This window comes from Psammomys obesus, unplaced genomic scaffold, assembly GCF_907164565.1.
Source record: "Psammomys obesus unplaced genomic scaffold, mPsaObe1.curated_primary_1811, whole genome shotgun sequence".
Lineage (NCBI taxonomy): Eukaryota > Metazoa > Chordata > Mammalia > Rodentia > Muridae > Psammomys > Psammomys obesus.
In genome coordinates, this window is record NW_026592710.1 from 6,118,349 (window position 1) to 6,137,958 (window position 19,610).

Here is a 19,610-nt window from a genome sequence, read left to right on the forward strand (position 1 = left end):
CCTTTCGATGCCCACTGGTGACCAGGGGCACCAGGGACCACACCAAGCGTCCAGAGCGGAGGGTAAAGCCGGACCTATGCGGAAAGTGAATTTCTTATACTTGCCCTGAAAACCTACCAGACTCCCCGTGCCTCGCCATGAAGGCCGCTCTATCTCAGGAGGTATGGGGCACTTCCCTCAGACTGGCTCTGACACTGCCCCCTCGGGCTGCCTGGACGCTGGTTCCTAACCTCGTAGCTGTAACCATGCTTTCATCTAGCTGGGTTTCATCTAGCCTAGAGGACTGCAGAGCACTCTGGAGTGTTGTTGCTCACAAAATTCTCTCTCTCACACAAACATATATAAACACACACACACACACACACACACACACGTGTCCATCCATCATGCCTGGCTTTTGCACAGTGCTGGGCACCTAAACTCAGGTCCTCATGCTTGCCTAGTGAACACTGGACCCACTGAGCCATCTCCCCAGCCCCCCTCATCTTTTGGAACAGGGGTTTCCCTTGGCCTGGAGCGGGCCGACCAGGCTAGGCGTGGCTGGCCAGCATGCTCCAGGAATCCTGTCTGCAGCCCCAGCACACCACAGCAGCTAGCTTTTAGGTATGGGCTGTGGGGTTGGAGCCCAGGCCCTCTCGATTGCAGTAAAGGCGAGCAGCTTACCAGCTGGGCTAGCTTCCCAGCCCCTTGTTCCTTCGTGTCCCCGTGTAATTCCCTTCCCCCACAGCCTGAGACTTGGGGATGCCCAGAGCCAAGCCCTGCACTGGCCTGAAGGGCTCCCCCAACACTGCTGTGTTCATGAAAGGGACTCTCAGGCTCTGGCTGATGGATGTCCTCTGGGGATTCACAGAAGCACCTTTTTTATGAATGATTCTAACCCAAATAAACATTTCCTGGGGCTGGGGTACATAGCTCGGCGGTAGAATGAGTATCCAGCGTCACCCCAGGTCTCCAGCACCAAAGACTTAATTGATTGTTAGCCAATTAATTAAAGCAGTCAGAAGGGCTTTGTTTGAGGTTGGGTTTTGCTTAACAGTTTTATTGAGCTGTTATTCACGTGCCCTGCAATTCATCAATTTCACGTGTAGAATCCAATGTCATCAGTGTCTTCGTGGAGTTACACAATCTCCACAGTCAGTTTTCAAACATTTCATCACTCCTCAAACAAGCCATACCGATTAGCTGTCAGCCAGTCTACTGCCCCCGCCCCACCCAGCCTTTGACACTAATCCGAGTTCTGTCTCTGGATTTGCTCAGTCTGGACATAAGTAGAATCGCCTATTTTGTGGCTTTTACTGTCTGCTGCTTTCACTCAGCAGTTATCTCCCAGGCCTCTCCCACTGTAGCAATCTTCAGTCCATCTTTCCCTGTTCACTGAGTCATGTTCCTCCGAGGAGGTAACATGCCACATCTTATTTATCCACTCATCAGGTTGATGGGCATCTGGGTTGCTTGGCTGCCTAGCATATAGGAAGAATGCTGCCGTGGGCATTTCTATCAGCGAGTTTTTAAAATACTATTTTTCTTATCCCCGGTGACGAAATGTACCGAGTACTGACGTCCTCTCAGGGGCCTTGTATCCCACCTGGTCAGCAGCACGGGGTTATGAACTCCCTGGTAGGCTTCACAGAGGGATGGGGCCACCTAAGGCCCCAAGGCCTATGCAAGGGCCTCTCGGGCAAGACAGGCTTGAAAGTGTGGGAACTGTGCTTAGTCCATTGCTGCCTCTGTCCATTCTCACTCCCCCTCCAGCTCGTATCCTCCTGTCAGGGGACCATGATGTTACCAGGCACTGGGGATTTGAGAATCTGCTGTGGAGATGACTTAGGTCTGGTGTATGGTTACATAATTCGTGGTCAAGTCTGTGTGTTCCTATAGCGAAGGCTTCCCAGAAGCACCGGCAGCGCCCTCTGTGTGGCAGGACATGAGGCAAGTAGTTCACTGTTACTGCCTTGATCTTCGTCCTCCCGCCTCCACCTCCTGAGTGCTGGGCTTAAAGGTGCTCACCACTACTTCTGGAACATGCCAGGCTGGAGGCAGAACCCAGGGCTTCCTGTGTTCTACACAAGCACTCTGCCAACTGAGTTACATCCCAATCCCCAAGAGTCTTTTTAAACGATTTTAAACTCTGTGTGTTCGTGTGTTTTGTCTGTGATCCATGAGCATGTAGTGCCCAAGGAGACTAGAAGAGGGTGTCGGATCCTTTGGAACTGGGGCTATAGATGGTCATTAGCTGTTGCGTGGGTGCTGGGAACCGAACCCAGGTCCTCCGAAAAAGCAGCCAGTGCTCTCAATTGCTGAGCCATCTCTCCAGCCCCATTTTTAAGTGAGAGGATAGTCGTATATTTTATCATGTTGGCATTACACTATTGTTTAACAAACTGCTTCAGGATTTGGTAGACTGAATGGTAGGTGTTCCAACAGATCACAGATCTACGAACAAGCAATTCCACTGACTGCTCCGGGCTCTGCTGATGTCCTGGTGTGTCTATGTTAGCTGCTGGCTGGGGTGGGCTGCCTGGTCTAGGATGGACTCTGTTTCATTTCTGCTGGTAGAAGGGCAGTTGTGGAGAAGGATGAGCCTCCCCTACCACAGGTCTATTGTTTCGATGAGCTGGCCTGCTGCACACGTGTCTGCTTGAGGAGATCAGGTGGAAAAGGTTCCGTTCTGTGGTGGCTTAGAGCCAAACACTTGGGCAGAACATAATGACAGGAGTCTGCGGTTCAGAAGAACTGTTCACGTCACAGCAGACAAGAACAAAAGCAGCTTCTACCCAGACCTTAAAGGTGTGAGTCACCACCACGTGGCAAAAGTTTTTCTTTCTTTTTTTGAGGGGGGGAAGGGTGAGGGGCAGGGTTTCTCTGTGTAGCTCTGGCTATCCTGGAACTCACCCTGTAAACCAGGCTGGCCTCGAACTCAGAGATCCACCTGCCTGTGCCTCTCAAGTGCTGGGATTAAAGACATGCACCACCACCACCCTTAAACTCTTATTTATGTGTATGTGTGTGTGCTACATGCGTGCAAGAAACCTTGGATTCAAATCCCAGCACGGCATAAACCAAGCTTGGTGGTCCGGGAGACTATCCTTGGGTACACAGTGAGTTCAAGCCAGCCTCAGCGGCATGAGACCCTGTCTCAAAAAGACCTCAAACAAAAAAGGGTAGAGTTGCTTAAGCACAGCCGAGGCCCTGCATGCGGCCGCCCTGGCCTCAGCTAAAAACAACCGCTATTAATACGTAAGTCACTTTGGATATTAGTGGAGGGTGAGGCCGGAGACAGGAAACTATTGGTAAACACTGCGCTGGGTGGTGATGTCATGGTGCTGGGTGGTGATGTCATGTCGAAGGAGATCCAGATACAGACCTGAGCTCTGCTGCACAGGTGTTCTGAGATCAAATAGCAAGTGCACAGACAGAAGATGGTGTGAGCAGGTTCTCACTGGGTGAGCAACTCGGAAGAGGAAAGCTGGTGAGATGGCTCAGCAGTGAAGCTGCTGAGCCTGAGGCCTTGAGAACGACTCCTAGGAGCTGTCCTCTGACCTACACACACACACACACGTTTAATTAATTAATTATTATTATTTTATACTTATGGTTGTGAGCCTAGCCTTTAACAGCTGGGCCCTCTCTCCAGCCCGTTAATTATAATTTTAAAAGGGGAAAGCTGGGTTTCCCCTTTTAAACGGGGTGATGCTGGATTAGAGTGGGAGACGTGAGTGGCCGCAGGTTTCACTCCATGTAAGTACTTGTATCTAAATGTGTATCCCCTGATTTAACTACTGACAAGACCTAGAGAAACGGTGCCAAACAGCCGTGAGCTATGACATCTTGGTTCTCACATATATACCTGACAGACCTGGATGGGTGGAGGAGCACAGGGCTGAGCAGGGAGGACCCGTCCACCAATCGGGAAGGAAACTGACAGTGCTCTGTGGATCCACGGATAGGTTTTTCTCTTTGAGGTCAAGCCCTCAGCAGCATTCAAATTTAAAGAAATAAATAGTTGATTAACTGGGCACCATGGGGCATACCTGTAACCCCAGCACTTGGGATACTTAGGCAGGAGGATAAAGAGCTCGAGGTAGCCTCTGCTACACAGAAAGTCAGAAGACACACGGGTTGCTTGAGACCCCGTCTCAAACCCTCACAGACGGCTGACTGGCTAGTGTGCCACATTACAGCAGCCGCCACCTCTGACTACACGGAGCACATGGTCTGTCTGTCTGGGCCTGGGTAAACTAGGAGGTTTGCACAATGCGAACATTGTGTTTCTTAGATTGTATGGCCCTCGGTAAGCGATAAATGTGGAGGCTGTGTCTAAGGAAGTCGTTGAAGTTAAATGAGGTCGTAAAGCAGGGGAAGAGGCTCCTGGAGGAAGGTCAGGTAAGGACACTGGGAGAAGGCCCTGCCAGGAAGCAGCCCCTCCGCAGAATCCAGCCCTGCCCCCCTTTGAGCTCAGACACCCAGCCTCCCACACAGCGGCAGCCGCCGGAGCCGCCCCACCCCCTTTGTTTGCGGCAGGCCGTGTTTGTGGGCCCTCCAGAGGACACGTTATGTAACCTGCCATTCCCGGCGCTGCGGGTAGTGACATTTACACTGTGGACGGTAGAGCTCCTCAGCTGAGCCGGCGCTGGAGCTCTGAATTCAAAAGTTCAGGGACAGTTTCTGAAAGTCCCGTGTCTCGCCACTGTAACACAGCAGTCCGGTGTGGTATACTCTGCAGAGCCCCTCCCAAGCGTTGGGAAACTGCGTTCTCACAGCCTCCCGTGGGAAGCAGGCCATTGGGCTGTAATTTACAAGAGTCGTTCCTAAAATAAAATAAAGTAATCAGAGGGTAACAGGCAGCTCAAGTGCGGGAATGCTTGCTTCACTTGGGGGCCGGTTGTTCAGTCTTCCACCGTTTTGATCCTTGGAGATAATCGCTGATACCAAATCTGAATCATAAAAATATAAAACTTAAGTTGAAGGTCCCACCTCTGCTTTTCCTGGGACTTGATATCTAAATGAGACAGCTGCTCACAGTCACTTCCCCAGATACTCTTTCTTCAGGGATTTGGGGCTTGTCCATTCAGGAACAAAACACTTCTAAAGGTCTGTGCAAGAGGCTGTGACCAGTGATGGTAGGGGGGCCACCCCACCTTGTCTTTAACTACCAGGATAGAAGCACCAGCTTGGGCTCTTAGCTCAAAGCCTGGCTTCTCTTGTGGTTGCCTGAGCAAGGCTGGCAAGCGTCCCACCCAGAAGGCTATCTGCGCCCACTCCCACTTCCATCCCCAGAGGGGACACCCTCGAACAAAGGACAGCTGAAGGAAGAAAGGTCTCCTGGGACAGCAAGTTCCCAGGAAGCACTGGGGACTCAGCTAGGACATGCCAGTCTCTCAGGGAACAAATGGGAAGGTTGTAGCCCAAAGCATTCGCTCAAGAGTGGAAAGAGCACAGGGTGATGGCCTTTAAGCCCAGCGCTCCAGGAGGCAGAGGCAGGCGGATCTGTGAGTTCAAGGGCAGCCTGGGCTGCAGAGAGAGTCCAGGCCAGCTGGCGCTACGCAGGAAAACACTGTCTTAGAAAACAATCAAAACAAAACAAAAAGGATGGAAGTGCATTTACTAACCTATTGATCCTACTGTGTGTCTGCTGCATGAGTGCAGGCACGTCATCTTTTTAGATGCAGAGACTCTGGGCTCTGCAGAGAAATGGAAAACACAGAGTCGTGACCAGATATGGTGGCACATACCCATGTTCCCTCATAGGGGGAGGGAAGGAAGAAGGCTGTGATAGATGCTGTCCTGGGCTACAGAGTGGGGGTGTCTGTTGCTGCCATAAAGACCATGACCAAAAGCAATTTGGGGAGGAAAGAGCTTATTTGGCTTACATATCCCTGATCATGGTCCACTGAAGGAAGCCAAGGTAGGAGCCTGAGGCAGGACTGGAAATGAAAGCCATAGAGTAACTGCTTACTGGCTTGCTTCCCAAGGCTTGCTGGGACTTCTTTCTTTCACCCCAGGACCACCTACCCTGGGGTGGCACCACCCACAGTGGGCTGGGCCCTCCCACATGACTCATTAAAGAAAATGTCCCACAGACTTGAAGTTTTTCAACTGAGGTTCCTCTACCCAAATGACTCTAGCTTGTATCAAGCTGACAAAAATCCAACCAGCACAGAGACCTTGTCTCAGGAAAACAGAAAGAGAAGGGAGGCAAGAAGAGGGCTAGAGGGGTGAGGAGGGGAGACAGATTTGTTTATTTACGTAACTATGGAGGCTGAGAAGTGCCATTATCTGGAGGCTGGGGACCCAGAAAAACCAAAACTATAGTTTCATTCCAAACCTGGGGCTTGGGAGCCAAGAGTTAGCGTTGGGTCTCAGTTCAAGCTTGAAGGCTCAAAACCAGGAACTCCACTGCCCAAAGGCAGGTAAAGACAGTTATCCAGGGGGAGGAACCGGGAGGGTTATTTCCCCTTCTTAAATTTTATATGCTTGGATGTTTTGCCTGCATGTATGAGTTGGGAGTTGTTCTGGTGCTATATATTCAAATGCTGATTTCAGTGCTTTATAATCTGGTTGTCTCCCTGTCATGAGTACTGTTATTAATATTGAACTTTCTCCTGTACCCATGTGATGAGAAGGATTGTTCATCAATTATCCCTGATTGGCTGATTAAAAGGCCTATACCTGGATAGGACAAAAGGAGGTGGGCGTGGCTAAGTTTTGCAGGTTTGGGGGAGAGAAGGATTCCAGAAGAGGAGAGGAGTGAGAGAGAGAGCCATGATGGCTTACCATGGAAGAAGCACATGGCTGGCATGGATAAAGAAATTGGCCCAGATGAAGAATAAGCAAGTATTTTAGGATTATGGATGGAAAGTAGTCCAGATAGGAATGGTTAGAGCAGATGGTCTGGGATGGTGCTGGGAGCTAGGGGTAGTTCAGAGGGTTGATATCTGTCCTGCTCCAAGGGAAGTAGGACTGCTCTTAAATCTATCGGGTGTCTGTTCCTTTATTGATTTCAATAGCGGGTTAGATATACCACAGTAATAATTATAGGGCTAATGATAAACATTAGTAGATCATACCACTAAATCAACTGCAACATGTATGTGTACACATCATGGACATTCCTGGTGCCTTCAAGAGCCAGAAAGGGGCTTCAGATGCCCTGGAACTGGAGCTGCAGACGCTGGGAATCAAACCCAGGTCCTCCAGAAGAGCGGCAAGTGCTCTTGAGTATTTACACGTCTCTCTGTTTAGTCTATCGCTTGATGTGTGATACTGACTCAAAATTTGATCTCTTCCAGAAAACCGTCACAGGTGCGCCAGAAACACCATGTTCCTAGTTGGCAGGGCATCCTTTGACCCAGTCAAGTTGAAATGCAGTGTCACAAGGACCAAAGAGTAAAGAGCCTCCTAACAAATGTAGTTTCTCTGCATCCTTCATGTCAGCCCCATGCCTCAGCCTCTGCACCCTCCCCAAAGGGAATGGCAGATCTGCACAGTGATTGCTGGCTACCCAGTAAGCCCCAGTGATCCTCCAGTCTCCCCTCCTACAGCTTTACATGGGTGCTGGGATCTGAACTCACATCAAGCACTCTCACCCACTGAGCCATCTCCCTGGCCTCGCCACTCTTCCCCACCCCCACTTCTGCAGTGCTGGGGAATAAAAGCCACTCAGGGCCTCGCACATGCTCAGTGCATGCTCTACCACAGAGCTCCACCCCTGCCCTATGGCCTACTTTACTAAGCAAAATGAAACCGCAGTTTTCCAGTGTTCTTAAGGGCTGGGGCTGGAGATAAGGTGCCCCAGTCCTGGAGCGCACAGGTCAGTGGGTGGGGCCTCAGGGCAGAGCCATGAAAACTGCAAGGAAGGAGTGGGCAGAGTCCCAAGGGAACAGGAAAGGCCACTTCTAACCCTGAGGAGCAAAACCACAGGAAACAAGCCCTTTGTGCCTCAGTTTCTTCCTTTGGAAATGGGGAACAGTGACAATGTGGCCTCTGCTTTGTGTTGTTGTGAGTCCAGAGAACAGCGTGAAACAGAAATTCTGCATATGGCCGCTGGATCTGACAGGCCTGTCCCGTGCCTGGGACCGAGCGTCAGCCACCTTCCCATGGAAGCCTCCCAACTCTGCCCTGCTCACACTGTGCCAAGTCTGCAACCGGAGCCAGCTCCTTTAAAAGGACACAGACATGGGATCATTTCTATGTGCTAATGAATTCTTCAAACCCTTGGGATTTACCAGCCTGGGCAGTGTTTTGATCCCTTCTCTCAAAGTGACTGCCCCACCCCCCAAACCTTACTCTCGGAGAGCTAGGGCCATGGGAGGGCTAGGGCTGTAGCTCAGTGGGTAGAGAGGCTGCCTGTCACGCATGAAGCCTTGGGTTCTAGTCCCAGCACTGCATAAACTGGGGTGGTGGTGCAAACCTGTGATCCCTGTGGTAGGGAGTTGGAGGAAAGAAAAGTTGAGAGTCATCTTCAGCGAGATACCGAGGTGGAGCTGCACCTGGGCCACACAAGAGCCTTTCTCAAACCAGACAAACAAGCAAACAAGCTCTGAAAAGGTCACTTGGCGAGGTTGAGGCTGTTCTGCCTCACCTACAATTCAGGGGCTTCTGTGTGAGCCACTGCTGGTGTCACCACAGGGACCTGGGGGTCTCTGCTTTGTGTGCTCGTGGGTGTTGGGACTCTACAGTTCCTGATCTGCCAGAGGCAACTCTTAAATGCTGCCAGACGCAACTGAGGTGAAGCCTCCCTCCACAGCCTCTTCAGCCTCACCCACACTGTTTCCTTTCTGTTTGCCTCTAGGCAGATGCCTAGCAGAGCAAGAGGCGGACTCCCGGTTTTCAGCACCAGTGGCTTGGAAAGCCAGCTATTGCCGGAAAGCTTAGTGTTGAAATGAAAACCAAGCCTCAGCCCTTGCCAACCTAGGCTCCACCATGGAGTTTCCGTGGAAAGCCCAGGTCAGAGGGGTAGCCAGCCCCTCCCTCCTGGCTACAGGGACTATGCGCTCCTGTCTTGTGTGGGTCCATTGAGCAGGCTCACTGGTTCCTATAAGCCATCTGTCTGCAATTTCACCTGCAATTTCCCTCCAAAGTCAGTTCACAGCCAGCCTCTTCCCACCATCTCAGGGTCCTGACCCTGGTCTCAGGCTCGCCCTTTCTTGTCTGTACCACCTACCCTTCTCAACCCCAACCTTTCTTTAGATCTCAGCCTTCTACCAACAGATTCCTTGTCCACATGGCCACCAAGATGGTCATCTTGATCATCCTATCATTCTTCCAGAACTGTTCATCAGTTTCCATTGCTCGTGGGAGAGAATGGTAACCCCGGGCTCTTTCTCCCTCTCCCTTCCTGCCACTCTTCAGCCCCACAGGACTCACGACTTGCCAGCCTTTCTCTCCAGACTCCAGGCCTTGTCCCCTGATGCTCTCTATCCCTAGATCACTCTCCCAACCCTTGCTGGTCAATCTTCAGGTACCCCTTCCTCAGAGAAGCCTTCCCAGTGCCTCCCCAGAGGAATGAGGTGACTTGTTGTATTCATACCTTTTAGGGCTTTTGTATTTTCTGAGGACCTCCACGAAGGACCTCCATGGAGGTCAGTGCCATGGCCAGATTATAGCAGAGAAAGGAGCAAATCAGCCTTCATTGCATGCGGACAGGAGTACATGAGTGAATGGGTGAATGAAGGAATGAGATATGTTCTGTTCCACCTGCTCCGCAGGGTTGGATGCTGCTCTGGATCCTGGTACCATTGCATCTCCACCATGGGATGGCCGCACTAGTGCCCTCCGTGGCCCAGCATCCCTCAGACCTCAAGGAAGCCAATGCTGGGTACCAGGCTCGGGAGTAGCCTGTCTTCTCCTCACATCAGAGCCACACTTAGTGAACAAGAACCCAGCACTCCTTCTCCTGTGCTGAGGGTCCTCAAGGCCTTTCTGTCACAAGGTGTGGCATAAAACCCATGCAGAGAGCCAGGGAGCCAAAACTGGGAGAGTAATGTGGGTTGTGTTAATTGGGTGCTTTCTCTAGGCAATCCCAATGACCATATGTAACCCTTGGAGGTAGGTGCTGTTACAGTCCATCTAATTATGGCTGGAGAAACCACTGCTCAGCAAGGTTTGGTGGTGGTTCAAGGTCCCGGGATGCAGATCTATCTGGCCTGACTCCAGGGGGCTGCTCACTCTCCAACCAGCCCAGTATCCCATACCCACACTCTGCAGGCACAGGCAGCCGGGCTCCAATCAGGCCCTGGACAGGACAACGTACCTGAAATCTCTCTCTCCCTCCCTTCCCTCTTCCCCCTTCTGTCACTTGTATGCACATGTCTTATACGCATGTTTGTGTATGTTCCTTCATGTGTGTGGGGCAGCATGCACACACCTGTGCATAAGGCAGAGTTTAAAACCAGGTGTCTTTCTCACCGTTTGGTTTGTTTTTTTTTTTTTAACAGTCTCTTCCTGAGCCTGGAACTCACTGGCTCAGGAGATCACCCTGTCCCCACCTCCTTGGCTACATGTGCACACAGCCTGGCTTTCACAAGGATGCTGCAGAATCAGACTCAAGTCCTCATCCTTATTCAGCGGGCGCCTTAGCAAGCCGTGCCCCCTGCGCTTAACCTCTCCTCAGCTTAAATGAATGAGGATAGTAAAAGACAGGGCTGGTTGGGAGGCTCCTATAGGTAAGGTATATGAAGAGCTGCTATGTAGTCAAGACTTAAGGGACGTGGCTGAGGGTATAGCTCAGCGATAGAGGGCTTGCCCAGCGTGTGTGAGAGTCCAGGGAGAAAAAGCAATCGGAGGTGGTGAGCAGGGGCAGCTCTGGCTGGTGAGCTTGGCATCGGTTCTAGAACTCACACACAGCCGGTGTCTGGCCGTCCCGGAGATTATTCATCCCCGATGGTTGTCAGATGAAGCAAAACAGCTCCAAAGTCCTTCATCTGCAGAGGTAAAAACCCAGAATCACAAAAGCTAGGGGTTAAGCCTGTTGGCATCAGAAGCCGACCTGGCAGGGCCTCATCTGCAGCACACGCTGACCTTTGCTGGCCACAAAGCTGCTTACAGGGAGCTTCGCTTATAAAGTCCCTTCATGTGACTGTTTGAAATGCTTCACACCTCAGAATGGAGCGCCGCCTAGAGTCCGGCTTCTCTGAATCATTACAGCTCAGACCCATAGAGCACATGCAGACTGCTCTGCCAGATGTTCTCCCGGGCTGTTCCCCCAGCCAAGCCTTTTTGGATAATAGTTTGTCTTTATTACACCCTCTGGCCTGTGGCTAGCATATAATAGTTCAATGAATGCCCCCCTCATTCTCTCTTTCTCTGGTGTGTGTGTGTATGTGTGTGTGTGTCTTTAGTTTTCTCAGACATGGTTTCTCTGTGTAGTCCCCTCTGTCCTGGAACTCACTCTGTAGGCCAGGCTGCCCTCAAACTCAGAGATGCACCTGCCTCTGCCTCCCGAGTGCTGGGATTAAAGGGGTGCATCACCACTGCCCCGCCAAAAGTCTTCTCTTCTTTTAAGACTATGACATCTTTAACATCTATCTATACAGCCCACCCTCTTGTGTTTGGAACAAAAGTTCTTTAAAAAAAAAAAAGATTTATTTGCATGTGTGTGTGAGAGAGAAAGTGTGTGTGAGAGAGAGAAAAAATGTGTGTGTGTGTGTTAGTGTGTGTACATGCTTGCATGTGCCTGTTATGGCCAGAAGAGGGCATCAGATTCCCTGGAACTGACAGTTGTGAGCCACCTGATGTAGGTGCTGGGACCTGAACAGGTCCTCTGCAAGAGCAACGATTGCTCTTAACAGCTGAGCCATCGTTCCGGCCCCTAACACAGCCATGATTAATCCTCACCCTGCTAAATTAGCCTGGCCACCTGTCCCAACAGATGGGGAAATGGAGGCACAGGTGACTCTTCAGTCACAGCCTTGTGCTCTGCTGCCTCCAGGAGCTGAGGCCAACACCATAGCAGGAGGGAAGAGACGAGACCTTTCGGGGAGTACCTACCCCCTGGGCAGTCTATTGACACAGCGGTGCCAGCGATTCCTTTAAGTGACCAGCAGGTTTTCAACCTCATTCAACATAGGAGACACAAATGCAAGTCTCTTAAACTTGACTTCATTCCAAAGGTGATTTCCTTCTAAAAAACGATCAGGGACACTGCACAGGAACAAGGGACCCTCAGAGAGTCGTGAAAGCAGGTCCCAGCCTGGCAGAGACTTACAGGCCGCCCTAGCTTTTCCTTGCTCGGACAACGCTGGCCATTCACTAACGAGGAGGCTTGGCTTGCAAAGTCTAAGACCACGCCAGGAAAACCTGGCTCAGGCTGGATTTGTTACAAAGAAAGAACGGAGTGCAGTGGGCCAGCATTCGCCTGCTGGATAGAAACCAGTCTTCCTGGCTTCCCATCAGTTGGTGATATGCAACGCTCCCAGAAGCTTCCAGAGCAAGAAACAAACCCTAGCCCCGCCTCTGGTGCTCACAAAGCAGAAATGCCCCTTGCAACTCCCCGACAAGCAATGAGACCCCAAAGCCGCTGTGATGGCGAGCGATTGCCTGCCCCTGCATGTTCTGCAGCAAAACAAGAATTAGAGAATTAGAGGCTTGAGAGGCAGCAGAAAAGGGAAGAAACAAGACAGAACCTGCATATCGGGTCACGGGAAGCCACTGGCCTCGGAAACCTGAGCAGGGAAGGACTTCTACCTGTCAAGACAGAGACGGCGAATTTGGATCAATGGGTAGGTAACACGTACTCCTCATCTCTGAGCCTGATTCGCTCTCTATCTGGTTTGTTTATGCTAGTGGTTGACCCCAGGGCCTGCAGACACTAAGCATGCACTCTACCACTGAGTGGTACAGCCCAGCTCCTGTGCTAGGAGTACAGGTAATTGGCCTTACTTCACGGAGGTGCAACAGACAGACAGTAAATTGTATCTACTGCAAAGGGGGCTTTGGTGGTTGTGGGACTGATTTCATAGGTCCAGAATAGCCTCAGACTTGCTATGGAGTCTGACCTTGAACTCCAGGTCCTCCTGCCTCTGCTTCCTGAGTGCTGAGATTACAGGCGTGATCCACCATCTGTGGACATTTTAAACAACTTTTTTCTCTTTGGATACAAGGTCTCTTGTATCCTAGGTTGACCATGAACTCACTCTGCAGCGGAGGATGACTCTGAACTTTTGATCACCCTGCTTCCGTCTCCCAGGTACTGAATCAAAGGCATGAGCCACCATTTCCAGCCTCCGAGTGAAACTTTCAATTAATCTTATTGTCCTTAGGTTCCTACACGGGAACCTCAATTAGAAAATGCCCCATAAGATCAGACTGTAGAAGCTGGGAGGTGGTGGAGCACACCTTTAATCCCACGCTGATCTCTGTGAGTTCAAAGCCAGCTTCATCTACAGAGCTAGTTGAAGGACAGCCAGGGCTACACAGAGAAACTCTGTCTCTCAAAACAAAAACAAAAACTAACAAACAAACAAATTGGGCTATAACCAAGCCTATAGAGCACTGTCTTAATTAGTGATAGATGTGAGAGGGCTCAGCCCATTGTCAACCATCCCTGGGTTGGTGCTTCTGGGTCCTATAAGAAAGCAGGCTAAGCAAGCCATGAGGAGCAAGCCAGTAAGCAGCACGCCTCCCTGGCCTCTGCCTCAGCTCCTGCCTCCAGGTTCCTGCCCTGCTTGAGTGCCTGCCCTCAGTACTTTCACTGTTATGTGGAACTGTGAATGAAATACACCCTTTCCTCCCCAGGTTGCTTCTGGTCATGGTGCCTCATCGCTGCAGTAGTAACCCTGACTAAGACATGTAGTCAGACCCTTTCCCATCCCCCACCCCAGGCAGCCAGCCCACTTATCTGTTCAGTCACCATGCTCACTACTGCCACCTCTAGAATGTCACATCAACAGAACCATGGACTCTTTCACGCCTTTTCCTCCTCTCTTCCCCGCCTTTGGTTTTCTCTCTCGATGCTATTATAAACAAGATTTCCTAACTTAGGTTTATGTGCATGTGCACAAACGTGTGTGGCACATGTTTGGAGGTGAAAGGACTGCTTCAAGGGCACTGTCTCCTCCTGGGCTCTGGAGACTGAACTCAGGTTATCAGACTTGGTGGCAAGTGCCTTTACCCGCTGAGTCGTTTTGTTGGCCCTAAACAGAATTTCTTTTCTTTTTTAAGATTTATTTATTATTTATACAGTGTTCTGCCTGCATGTGTGCCTGCCTGCCAGAAGAGGGCACCAGATCTTATTATAGATGGTTATAAGCCACCATGTGGTTGCTGGGAATTGAACTCAGGACCTTTGGAAGGGCAGATAATGGTCTTAATCTCTGAGCCATCTCTCCAGCCCCTAAACAGAATTTCTTAAAGCTTCATAAGCCAAGCATTTGTGAAAAGAAGTTTCTTTTACCTGGTATCTTTACTTCCTGTGACCTTGCTGAATTTACCAGTCAGTTTTGAGTTGTTATAGAAATGTCCCACGGTTTCATAACAATTTCATCACCTGTGACTGAAGAGGCTTTCACTTCTTCCTTTCAAACATTAGCAACCTCAAGCCAGTATCCAAGAGACCAGTGTTGAGAAAGAGACAGCGGTCCTCCCTGAGGATGCTACTTACCTGGACTAGCACCTTAGCTTACCTTTCCACCTTTGGAAAGGAAGAAGACTAGGTTAGGAGCTGCCTGCAGAGGCAGATTCCCTGAGAACTTTAGTCTGCTGTTTTGGCACCTACCAGAGGTGAGACCTTCCTGGCAATTGCCATAAATACATATACATATGTGTATATTTACATCTGTGTATATATCTATATAGTGAAATGATTATATATGCCCCCATTTTTCCATTCCCATATTCCTTCAACATATCCCTTTCTAACTTCCTCTCCGCCCACCCCGTCTGTCTGTCTCTCCCACAAAGTACATGGATGTGAGGCCATCCATTGGAACATCCCTAGAAATGAGTGATTTTTTTCTCCCCCAGCAACTATCCACTCCCAATAGTTCCCCAGGAAAGAGTGAGTTCTGGAGAGCATCTAGCTTGTCAATGCCAGGATTTTGGCTAGTTTGATCTTGTGCAGGTAACCACAGATGCTGTGAGCTGACTGCAAATGTTCACACCACATCCAGAAAACAGAGTTTCACAGAAGACTTCTCCAGCCTCCGCCAAGCCTCGCTGGTGGTGGTGTTAACTGAGACATCCTATTAGAGGCTGAGCTCAGTCTCTTATTCTTTAGAGCATGACACTTGAACTGCAGAGTGAAGACATACCCTGAGAGTGAAAGAAAATGGGAATAAAGCAAGATGGGGTCACTGACAGCAACCTAGCACATAGTTTTTGCGCCTATCATTTATTTTCTTACCTTATTACACTGTCTAGGACCACTAAAACAGCGATGAAGAGGAGGTAAGAGCTAACATCTTTGCTGCTAATCTTGGGGAATACAATACCATTAAGTATGATGTCAGCTATAGGATTGTTCTAGACACTATTTGTCTTGAGACAAAGTCTCACTTAGCTCAGGCTGGCTTTGAGTTCCTGATCCTCTTGCCTCTACCTCCTTAGTGGAGGGCTAGGAGTCAGACAGGTAGGCAGGCAGGAAGGGAAAGAGGTTCTAGGTAGATAAATACACTTTTCACTTAAACATTCAAGGTGGTTGGCTTCCTTGAAGACTAAGGTTTGGTGGACTTTTTTCCTGCCAGGGGGAACTTTCAGTGGACTTTCAAAGAAGAGTGAGGTAGGTTGGTTTCCTGCATTGAGAACCAATCAGTTTCTTTTTCTTTGTCTAGATTAACCACCCCCGTGATAGCCCAAACGAGCCAGTCCCGAGGCAAAAAGAGAGCAAATCCCTACACATAAAGTTCGTCTCTAAGACAAATTCCAAAATACCACTTTAGGGCCTCTTTTTCCCCTGGAAAGGTGTCTCTTTGTGGGCTTTGCGCTCTCTCTCTCTCTTTCTCTCTCTCTCTCTCATTCTTTCTCTTTCTCTCTCTGCCTCTCTCTCTCAGAACACCCAAACACATAAAATATTTTTTAATTGGCTGTGGTGAGACCTTGCTTTTCCTGTTTTTTAAAAATTCTTTAATAGGTAGAGAAAAATAATAGGTTTCCACAACCCCAGAGGACCGCCACGATAACGCACGAGAGCTAGAATTAAGGTGTGTACTGCCACACCCAGCTTAGACACCATTTTCTGTCAGGAAGATTGCTGAGATCTTTTATCGTGAACAGTGTGCACTTTTACCAAACATTTTCTGTGCTTCCTGACACCTGACCTTTGTTTTGTTTTGATGAAGTGTATTGTTGATGTTCCAATGTTAAACAGCTTGACAATGGGTTAGAAGACATTTGGTCATGACCTTTTACCCTTTTTCTGTAATTACTGAATTTGATTGTATATTTTTTTCTTTTTGAGACAAAGTTTTATATAGCCCGGGCTGGCACCAAACTCACTATGTAGCCAAGCACAACTGTGAACTTCCCATCCTCCTGCCGCTGCCTCTTGAGTGCGGGAATTATAGACACATACCACCATGCCCTATCTGTTTGTTTCTTTGTCTTCATGTATGTATGTGTGTTTTATCTGCATGTATGACTGTGTACCACTGTGTGCCAGGTGCCCTTGGAGGCCAGATGAGGTCTCTGGATCCCCTGGGACTGGAGTTACAGTCAATTGTAAAGATAAGCTGCCATACGAGTGCTGGGAATCAAACCTGGATCCTCTGGAAGAGCAGCCAGCACTCTTCACTGCTGAGCCCTCTCTCCAGCCCATGCCCAGCTTTTATTCCACGCTGGATTTGATACACAAGTCTTTGTATAAGCACACTATCACTGCCCCAAATGCTGTGCATTTATAGGATTTGTATCCATTTCTGTCTCTGCTGTACCCTCGGAGCCTCTAACACCACTTTAAACAGTTGATGTGCTAAACAAGTGAAACCGTCAGCTTCCTCCATGTAGGACTGCTGAGCTAAATAACTTATCTACATATGCCAAGAGAAATTTGCAGTCTTCCCTCTGAAAACGCTGCCCGGTCCTTCCTTTAACTCTCGGGTAGTTAGTTCACCACCTCCTGCTGTAGCTCCGTGGTTCAGGTACTGCAGTAAAATCTTTCAAGAGTGGAGAACAGGAGCGAGATGTTCTATAGAGAAGCTTTACAAAGAGGCCAGTCTCTGAGCTGGCTTCATACTTATTCCGGGAAAAGGAAGGGGAGGGATTGGGGGACCAGGAGGAACCTGCGCTGAGGAGGAAAGGTGACACCCTGGCATCAAAACCGGCACATTCAAAAGCACAGTCATGACAGATCCTTGCATCAGCCACCAACTTAGCTGTTGACCTTGAGCAGATCTGACCTGCCTGTTTCGTAAAGACGGAACAAAACAAGAGTGCTGCCAGCAACACTGGTTTGCAGTGAGATAACGTATGTGAAAGACCTTGGGGAAATTCTCACAGGAAAGCTTCATTGCTGACAAGCTGACAGGAGTCTTAGCTGTGTGTCCAGCTCAGTGGTGCTCTGACAGGTCTGAGGAGAAGCCAGGAGACAGGCTCTACCTGATAATGAGAGCTTGGGTTGGAGCCTCAAATAGCAACCACCTTTGATTTAGAGTCCAGCCTAGGATGGGGTGTGGTGGCTCTTGGGAGGCTGAGGTAAGCAGGTGGAGCTCTGTGAGTTCAAACTTAGCTTTATCTACATCGAGAGTTCCAGGCTGGCCACTGCTATATAACGAGACCTTGCCTCAGGACAGAGAGACAGACAAACAGACAAACAAAACTCTGACCAGAGAGGGCCAGTCCCTTCTGATTAACACTCTGGCAGTGCTCCACTTAAGCTCCCTTCTACCTTACAAACCACCTTGAGCTGGGACGGGAGAAGACGGCTCAGCCATCTTGGAGAGAACTTGAGTTCTGTTCCCAGAACCAACATGGAGGCTAACAATTTTCTGTAACCCCAGTCCCAGGGAATCTGACTCCATCTTGTGGCCTCCTTGAGCACTAGGCATACACGTGGTATATTTATACACATAATTTTTATTAAAAAATTTAAATGTGCTTTAGCTAAAGCAAGCTCTCAAAGGATTTGGTAGCTCCAGGGAGCGTGAAGAATCTCACCTTTTTCATTTCTTTCTTCAGTATTAGAGCACAGCTGGTGTGCATCCCCCATACCAAAAGCTCTACCACTGAACTATATCCCCAGACTTGGAGCACTGCTATGCCCTGCTCTACCTGCTAGCGGTGGCTTTAACATAGAGCAAGAGCAATCACTGTGTTTGTGTTCTGGATGACTGAGCCTAGAAGTTGTTTCCAAGCAAGGCCCACTATCAAACACAGATTGGCTGTGTTTGCTCACAACCGCCTCCTACTCCAACTCCGGTTCTCCTGTGTATACACACAGGACATCCAGCAGCTTGGTCTGTCCACGGTGGTGTTTTTCTCATCAGGACTGGGAGGCGGAAGATAAAGGGTTGGTGCGAATCTGAATTCCCTGGGGGGTAAGGGGGCAAAGGAGTGGCCTATGCCGCAATGTTGGTGAGACATGCACAGACCTGGGCTCCGTAGTGGGGGAGGGGACAGAGAGAAAGAGAAAGGGATGGGTTCCAAGAACTGTAGGAGCTAGAAGTGTCAGAGGGAGAGGGAGGGAGAAGGTGGGAGGGATGGAGGAGAGGAGGGGACAGAGAGAAAATGAGTCAGTTTGGAAGCTGGAATTTATGGTCTTGGTGCCTGTGCAGAATACAGTCACTACCGGGGCAAGGAACAGAAGAGGCTGAGCAGGTTGGGGGAGGAGCAGAGTGATCTCTTCAACGTAGGACATCTGTTTACTAGTTCCCTGGGCAGTACTAGGTGGCAGGTACCGTGACACGAACAGTCTGTTAAGTACAGCCGTGAAGTCTAAAAACAAGGGCCCCCACCCCCTCCCCTGAAGCTCACATTCCAGAACGAGAAGGACAGTTTAAACAGAACAACAAAGTGAGTGCCAAAGCCCACCGGAGGGAAGTCACTGGAGTCAAGTGATCAGGGTGCTGCCAGGGTAACCAGGCCAGGCGCAGCCAGAACAGTGCCTGGAGGTAAGAAGATTCCAGGCTCAGTGTGGCAGTGGTCCAGGACATCTGAGTGGAGAAGCAGTTTGGGTATCTCAGTCTGAGCATCAGGACACACAGTACAAAATCCACATGGAAGAATACATACCAAATACAGTGCTATTTATAGAATGATCAAGAACTCACAAAATACTAAGGTTATGCTGGAGCAGGCCGGCTTGTTTAGATCAAGGATTTTTTTCCTCTTAAGCTCAGAGCTGTGAGATGTAATACATACTATGTATATTTCTTTGCATATGGAAATACCACAAAATGAAATTCTTAAAAAGATCCAGGGCTCACGGTAAGCGTATCTGCAGCCAATCCTGATGATCGGAGTTCCCTTCCTGGGACCCACATGACAGATAGGCAAGAACTGACTCCCGCTGTAAGTTGTCCTCTGGCCTTCACACCCGCAAAGTGGTGTGTGTGGACCCACAATACTCTCTAAACACACACAATAAAAAGCACAAGCACCTGGGTACGGCAGTGAATGCCTGTAATCTCGGTACTGGAGATGGCAGGTGGATCAATGTGGCTTTGAGGTCAGCTTGGTCC

The 19,610-nt window shown here is 49.6% G+C and overlaps 1 long non-coding RNA gene across 2 annotated transcripts; it reads left to right on the top strand.

Moving 5' to 3' along the window:
- Positions 1-12,452: 12,452 nt before the first annotated feature.
- Positions 12,453-15,633, top strand: LOC129682686 (uncharacterized). 2 transcript variants are annotated; one of them, XR_008721025.1, is made up of 3 exons: positions 12,453-12,719; positions 13,101-13,186; positions 13,735-15,633. It is a non-coding gene; the product is annotated as an uncharacterized LOC129682686 (long non-coding RNA). The 2 variants fall into 2 exon arrangements; XR_008721026.1 differs by having other exon boundaries at positions 15,059-15,633.
- Positions 15,634-19,610: the final 3,977 nt, after the last annotated feature.